At 30.4% G+C, this 8,298-nt stretch overlaps 1 long non-coding RNA gene across 2 annotated transcripts; it reads left to right on the top strand.

The window, feature by feature from the left end:
• Positions 1–1,503: 1,503 nt before the first annotated feature.
• LOC139505114 (uncharacterized) lies at positions 1,504–5,817 on the top strand. 2 transcript variants are annotated; one of them, XR_011659545.1, is made up of 3 exons: positions 1,504–1,563; positions 4,258–4,345; positions 5,041–5,817. It is a non-coding gene; the product is annotated as an uncharacterized lncRNA (long non-coding RNA). The 2 variants fall into 2 exon arrangements; XR_011659544.1 differs by lacking the exon at positions 1,504–1,563 and having other exon boundaries at positions 4,095–4,345.
• Positions 5,818–8,298: the final 2,481 nt, after the last annotated feature.

Genomic DNA, 8,298 nt, shown 5'->3' with positions numbered 1-8,298 from the left:
GTTTCTCAATTTTTATCTCAAAATAGGTTTCTTTAAATAAAAAAAAAGCTTGCATAGCAATTTCCTTAAAAACTAAATATATATAACAAAGGCAAAGTTTTAAAACACAAAATTTATTTTTTATTTTTCTTTCATAAACTTGAATTTATACCACGCTAAACCGTTAGGTTAACAACCATTGATTAATCAATAAGTAACGATCAAAAGACAATTGTTTATTGGATTAGGTTGATTGAACATGATGATTCGGGAATCTGCAATAAACCGTTGGTCACGTGGCGAGTGGCAGGCGTTGATTAAAAAGTCATTTAACTTCAAAATTACAAAATCTATTGATACCTAACTTTATAGATTTGAGGTATTTAATCATATCCTCTTATATTCATGTTCGCTGTGATCTTAAAACATCGTTTTAGTGTCCTTAATGCAAAAACTTTCTTCTTAGTGCACTAAGAAGTCTTTTGCGGTATTTCTACACACCGAAATATATGGCCTTATTATTGGTAATATACCATATTAGTGTCACTAATGGCTTAACGTGTTACCAAATTAAAAAGAATAAATAGGCTCAAAACCGCATTTTTAACTTTAGATTTTTTTTCAATCCCAAAATAGAGAAGAGGTCCGGTATACAGACTTATTAAAAAGTCCAGATGAGAAGTTTAACTTGCTTTTCTATTCCCGGCACTTTTAACTTAACGCATGCAAAAAAAAAATTCAGTACCTGGTTACAGTTGCGCATTGACAAATTATAATCTTTCGATTAAATGATCTTAAATCTATATGGTCTTTATTTTAAAAGTTATAAAATCTAAATGTAAAGTGATCTAAAATGTTCAATATAAATGAGTATTTTCGCTGTGAAATGAATCTAAGGTCGTCTAAAAGTGTATACATGTGTATTTGACCCGACTACTGACTACATAGTAAACTATTCATTATGTACCTATAAGGGGGGTCTGAGCGGGACTCGGGATTGTCGAGGCGTATTTTTTGTAAACGTGACACATGAAAGTCAAATTATGAGGGAGGGTAGGAGGGGTACTGATCCCGAAATCCCGAGCTTAAAAACACGAAATCCCGAAATCCCGGGCTTAAAAAACACGAAATCCAGAGGTCCCGAAATTCGAAAAAAGAATTATCGTATCCCGAAAGGGTCAATCCCGAAATCCAGAGCTTAAAAACACCCGATCACGCAGTCCCGATAAAGGTCCTATCCTCCCTCAAATTATTGTGCCGTGAAAACGCGAAATGAAGTTTAGCGGGGACATGGGAAATTACAAAAATAGCAGAATTGTTTACTTACATAGTGTACGCGGGATGGCATCATGCGAGAATCTAAAAAAATTATTTAATAAGTAGTAACTAAGCGGGATCCGTGAACAGAACCCCCAATGAGACCCCCATTAGTTGTGGCTTATTTTGGTCTTTTTAGTTAGTTTCTTTCCCCTACATTACTTGACCGTTTTTGTAAAAACAACAGCACTCGAGGTCTGACAGTGAGTATTTTACCAAGAAATGCACAAAATATTCAAAAAGAAGGCCTAGAAAATTTAAATATTGGTATGCACACATACTCCCCTATCAGCACAGACAATTATATTTTTGTAAAGGCGCCAAACTCGTTTCTAATATTTATAATAGAACCGAAAAGAAAATGGAAATGGAAATGGGGAATGTATCAAAGAGATAACAACATGACCAAAGAGCAGATAACAGCCACAGCCATAGGTCACCGATGGGTCTTCATTGCAACGAGAAAATCCCGCAACCTGAGACTGGGGTGGATCTAGTCATATAAAGGAGGGGTTCCTAACCCAGGACAATTTTTTTTTTTTGGGGGGGGGGGGGTGTCCAACTACATGTCCCCATTCAAATGCATTGATCGTCCAATAAAGAAAGGGGGTTCCAACATGTCCAACCTTCAGCCCCCCTCCCTGGATCCGTGCCTGTGAGGCATGCTTTAGCTTGCCATTAAACAAAAATGTATACTAGTTGAGTGATAATGGACGTCATACTAAACTCTTCAATATAAAAAAAAGAAACTAAAATAAAAATCATACAAAGGTCACAAAGGCCATATATAACTTCTGGCTCCTGAATTAGGAAAAGTGCAAAATGCAGTGAGGATAAAAGCCTTTACTGTAAATTCCTGAAATTACAATTATATAAATCATCTCACATCTTTGTGCATTTCTTGAAATTGGTCATATTAATAAATGCATGCAATATTTTCAGAAAATTTCAATATATAGGCTTTTAAAAGTCAATCTTGTGCATGATTATCAATGATTATACTCGCACAATTAACACATGTGGTTCTCAAAACTCAGAGGTGTCTATGCTATTTATGACAACATTTTAATCAAGTATAAATTTACAAAATATGTTTAGAACTATATGATTTTTAGGTTTTTAAGCATAGATATAGTAGGTCAGGATCTGCGAACTCTCACTGACTGACTGAGCACATGAATTCAACACTAGTTTTTTGGTGATGTTGGTGTTGCTTAGTGTTTTGTTTTGTTTTTCTTTTTTTTGCCTTGGCATTGTCAGTTTCTCTTTCATTGCCTTTGTTTTTTTTTGTTATGTTAAATAACAAGTCACAAGAGAGAAAAAACAAAAAAAATATGTGAAAAAATGGCTTAGTTCAGTATATATTAAGGACAGAGATAACAAATAGCTAAATAAGAAAAAAGAAAAAAGAAAATTCCTTTTCTATGTACAGTCAATTGTCTGATAATCTAGAAGATAGCCTGATTTGGTCTAATTCTCCTGAATTCTAGCAGGTACTTTATTCCAACTTTTTTAATTCAAACAAACCATGTCTTAGATAGTCTTGGAATTAGAATACATTAATCATAAAATTTTCATAATACTTTGGTGAATTAATATCTATTGATATAATCATGATAATTAAGCTCCTTTTTAATTTTTTAAGGGATTTTAAATTTTTAATTTAAAGTTAGGGATTTTATTCATAAAAGCGGGGATTTTTCCAGTACGTATACTATTAATAATGCTTTGAGCAATTTTCATGAAACTTGGTGAATTATTTTTGTATAACATAAACATGATAATTTTCCTTTTAATTTAAAAAAAAAATCTGATTTATGTCATTGTACTATCATGACTTGGGATTAGGATAGTTTCAAGAATGCTTTCACAAATTTTTATGAAACTTTGGTGAATTGTTTTTATATCTTGACAAACTCCCTTTTTATTGTTATGACCCAAAGTGGAGGGGGCATAATGTTTAACACTTGTCAGATCGTTTGTCCGTCTGTCCCAAAGTTGTTTTTTGTTCTCTTACAGTACTTTAGTTTGCCTCAACCAAATTCAATTAAACTTTTAAAAAAGCTTGTTATCACAATTCTCATATCAAGTTTGAATTTTGGTGATGTCAGTGTTACTGTACTAGAGTATCAGAGTTATGCCCCTTTAGAAATGGGGAAAATATGCTGAATTTTTGGTTTCCTGTTCTCTAAAATTTAGTTTGTCTCAACCAAATGTTATGAAATCAATACACAATGCTTATCATCACAAAATACAGATTAAGTTTGAATTTTGGTAGTGTCTCTTTTACTAAATTCTATAGTTATGTTCTTTAAAAATGGAAAAAAATGTTTCGGCCTTCTAACTTAAGTTTCCCTCAACCAAATTTTATTAAACTTTAAAAAAATACTTTTTATCACAATTTTAATCAGATCAATTTCAAATTTTGGTAGTAAAACTTTTACCGTTCTTCAGTTATGTTCCTTTAAAACTTTGAATAATATGCAAGCTGGAGTATCATTCCCTATTTATCATGTATATTTTTTTATAAGATGCAGAGTTAAGGAACTTTAGTTGTTGCAAAGTTATTTAAAATTGTCCATTTTCAAAAACTTTGAAAGGTTTTAGAAATTTATGGATTTGTTAAAAAAATCACAGCCTTAAACTTATAGTCACTTGAGATATATATCTATAAATGGAGCCAAATTATATACATGTTTTATGTCAATAAATACCACTGTTTGTGCATGTTTTTTTTTTTGGAGGGCAGGGGTCTTATTTGCACAGTGCTCATAGTTTTTTAGTCGATCGTCGATCATTAAAATTCATTTAAAGCTTAAAGACCAGCTATAAGGGCAAGAAGCTTATCAAGCACTCATGGTTTAGATTTTTATTAAACACACATTAATATACATAATGTACATTAAACAGAAAAAAATATTGATGCAAGATGTCATTCAACTTTTACTCTTTTATGTATAGGACAAGAACTATAGAAGATACAGAGAAATTATATACAGCAGAAATGATAGGCAATGTAAAATTTGCAGAAGCCAACTAAACCTAAATGGTAAGGCACCTTTTAATTTTAAAAAAGTTATTGAACTTGAAAGATGATTACTAGTATCATGATTACTATAAAAATTAAAAGATGTGGTATATTAAATATGAAAACTATCATGGCTTTGAGAAAGCAATTGTAGGCCTGTTACGACCTTCAATAATGAGAAAATCCATACCCTATACTATAGTCAAAGTAGGCAGCTATAAAAGACCTAAAGATGAAACATTGAAACAATCCAAACTGTAAAACTAATCATGGTAATTGCCTAGTTTATAACAAAATAAATTACAAAAAATAAATATGACCGGTATGAAACAACAACAACAACAACCACTAAATTTTAGTGTCAGACTAAACTGACAAAAGCTACAGGCTCTGAACTTTGGACAGGCACAATAGGAATATGGCAAGGTTATATAAAAATAAGATGTGGTATGATTGCCAATAAGACAACTCTCCACCAGACAACCAATGATGTAAATTTCCTGCAAACAGGGACTTGACTTCTGTAAATCAACTAATTTTTCGTGAATACTTTATTTGGCATTTTATACTTTCTAGTCTACATCGCAGTTATTTATTTTTCTCGAGTTCAAGTTTACTTAATGTATTTTAATAAGGAAAGATACACATGAAAAACATTTATTGCTGTTTCTCTCTCCATTTATAACATTTTATTTGTTTATTTTGTGTATTTATAGGTGATCAGACATCTTGGTTTTCATGATCAATAGGTCATTACTGAAGAGGAAACTTATAGTTGAAATTTATTTACATAGTGCATAATTGGATTAATTTGAAATGGAATGTGTGCTTTCCTGCAAAAAAGAAATAGGAAATTTCAACATTATCACATGATAATGACCATAAACAAAATGGAGTTCTATCATAGATACACAAAAACACTATTGCATAAAAGCAACAACATATCTTAATCAAAAGAAAGGAGAATGCTGAACAAATACTTTTTTGTTGTTGAAAAAAGGAACACCAGTTTTATCCACTCATTTACATCGCTCCCTCATATCAAATATACAGAAGAAGATCATTGAAGAACAATTTGCAAAAATGATTTCTCTTAGAATTGAAGGGAATTGTTTAGTGAATGGAATAATGTATTCACTGAATTCTTACGTAGTGGATTGAATAACTTTACACAAGCTGAAACAGAAGAAATTCTAATTTAAAATAACACAAATGTTTATTTTATTATTTAATCTGCAAATATATAAACAAATTCTTTAGAACACCACAAATGGTATGACATTCAAATTGGTTGCTTATTAATGTATCGCATTGAAACAATTACAAAGAAAATAGAAGCATTTGCTCCAAAAAAAATTATAAATCAAAGTTAAATTTATAAAAAAAGTATAAACAATACCTAGATCTAAACAGTCAGACTGTATTATTTTCAATGTCATTAAAATGTTGAGTCAAACATTTATTAAAGTTTTAAATATCATTTGCATCAATTATACAGTCTTGTTATTATTATATTCATACTGTTTGTATACATGGTGTAGTGAAGAAATGTTCAACAAGTAAGAATAAGGGAAAACATTTCCTTAAGGGAAATTTGATCTTCAGAAATTTCCTTAGAGGAAATTTGAAGAACAATGATTTCCCTAGAGGAAATTTGTTGTCTTGAATTTTCCTCCAGGGAAAAGTGTTTGTCAAAAATTTCCTCACAGGAAAAAGTATTTCCTCCAAGGAAAATTTGAAGCCACAAATTTCCTCACAGGAAAAAGTATTTCCTCCAAGGAAAATTTGAAGCTGCAAATTTCCTCAAAGGAAAAAGAATTTCCTCTAAGGAAAAAGAATTTCCTCTAAGGAAATAGAATTTCCTCAAAGGAAATAATTATGCAGCAAATTCCCTAAGGGAAATCTTTTTCCCTTGAGGAAAAAACAATTTCCCTTGAGGAAAAAAACAATTTCCCTTGAGGAAAAATCTTTTTCCTTCAGGGAAATTTGATTTCCCTTGAGGAAAAGTACTTTTCCTCTGAGGAAATTGTTGAAAAAAGGGGCATAACTTTTTCAACAGTGGTGCTAGATCCAAAAAATTTTAGGACAAATATCAGGGAACCAATACCAACCAAGTTATCAACTTTGTTTTGACTTAACTCCAAAAATTAAGGTGACAACTTTTGCACTCAGCGGAATTGCAAACTTGTCCCGGAGACTGTTAAAAATTCAATTAAAACTATATTTTTCTGTATGTGTAAAAAAGTAAAATACAAAAATACTGAACTCCGAGGTAAATTCAAACGGAAAGTCCCTAATCAAATGGCAAAATTAAATGATAAAACACATTAACTTAATGGACATCATTTTTCATATTCCTGACTTGGTACAGGCATTTTCAAATATAGAAAAGTCCGTTTCAATTTTCATATATGATATAAAAGATATATTTTTTTAAAAATCAAAATTAAAACACTTAACCAATTGTCAGCATCCTAAATTAAAAATTAAGGCCTTTTATTTCATATGTCAAAGTTGACATTCTACATAATTTAAATGCAAATATTAAATGTTAAATTTTCTAATATCATAATCACCTAATTCTAGGTTTTATACGACAACAAATAATATTGGTTGTTGAAATTAAAATATAAAATAGCTACTTGCAATTATATATCTTATAATGACAATGTTTTAAAATCTAAAACTTGTGGGCGATTGTAATTTGTTTTTACTTCAGAAAGGAATCATTATTGTATTTATTTCCTGTTCAGTCCTGGAAATTATTATGTTTTACTGTCTGCATATTTCAACAGTTTGGTATTTAAAAACTTTCATTTTTCTTCAATTATTCAAATCATCAGTGTATATATGTTATACCATGTCAATTAGTAGTTTATATATTAGTCTACCTTTATTTTGTCGTATTCAGGAATGTGAAATTCGGAAAGTACAGGGCTTTCATGTCATATGTGAAATCACCGGATGTTTTTTGATAATTTTTCCTTTTGTAGATTTGCATTGTGGATAATGAATGCTTAGCAAAAGATACGTTTCCTGTCAATACATTCGGTCCTAATTTTTGAGTTTATGCAATTCTGTCAGTTTTTCTTTGTAACTAAAATTTATAATGTTGCCAAAACTTCATTACTACATGCAGGTTATGATGTCGTTCGCAAAGTATTCCCAGTCAATAGTTTAGCACTTTTGTGTTGACATGAAATATCATTGAAACAACAATTTTCTTTAAGTTTCTATATTAAAAGAAGTTTCTATATATAAAATATTGAATTAGTTGAAACACTAAGTTTTTAACCCTAGGCAAAGATAGTAATTGCCCAAATGTCTTGATTCTTTGTTTTCAATACTCTCACAACTTTTTACTCGATATAATATATTGCAAAAACCATTGATGACACTAATGTAGATACCACGCGCGACTGGCGTATCAATTTATAATCACTGTATCTTTGAGGAGTTTTTACAAGCGAAACAAGACAGGCTTACCATGTAAAATCACTTAATATACCTTCTGTACATGTTATTGGTGTGTGTTCCTGTTGCCTATTGTCTTTACTTTTCATTCAATTGTTTAATATTTGCTTGATTCGTGGTTTTTTTTCAACAACTAATAAAGAATCAAGTTTTCGAATGGCTGTCAATACAAAAAACAAAAAAAAACTTCTTTATAATTAAACATGCAGTTTGTATTCATGAAAATGTGTTAATACTTTGAAAAAGGCAAATAATTTAAAAGTTTACATGCTAAAAATTTAAAGAAGAAATTAGAACAGTAGCATTGTATCTGAATGCTGTTGAGGATAAACACCATTTCATATTTAAAAGTAGAATGTACACGTTTACAAGCTTATTATATAGAAATATGTTGAAATTATATACAGTAAAAGTATTTTAAAACAATTATCTTTTGTATATAAAAACAAGCATTCTCGTTTCCTCGCTTCTCATATATAGCAGATTTAATAAATTCGATG

Source organism: Mytilus edulis, unplaced genomic scaffold (genome assembly GCF_963676685.1).
Source record: "Mytilus edulis unplaced genomic scaffold, xbMytEdul2.2 SCAFFOLD_1365, whole genome shotgun sequence".
NCBI classification, from domain to species: Eukaryota; Metazoa; Mollusca; class Bivalvia; order Mytilida; family Mytilidae; genus Mytilus; species Mytilus edulis.
This window is presented reverse-complemented; position numbering and strand designations above follow the sequence as displayed.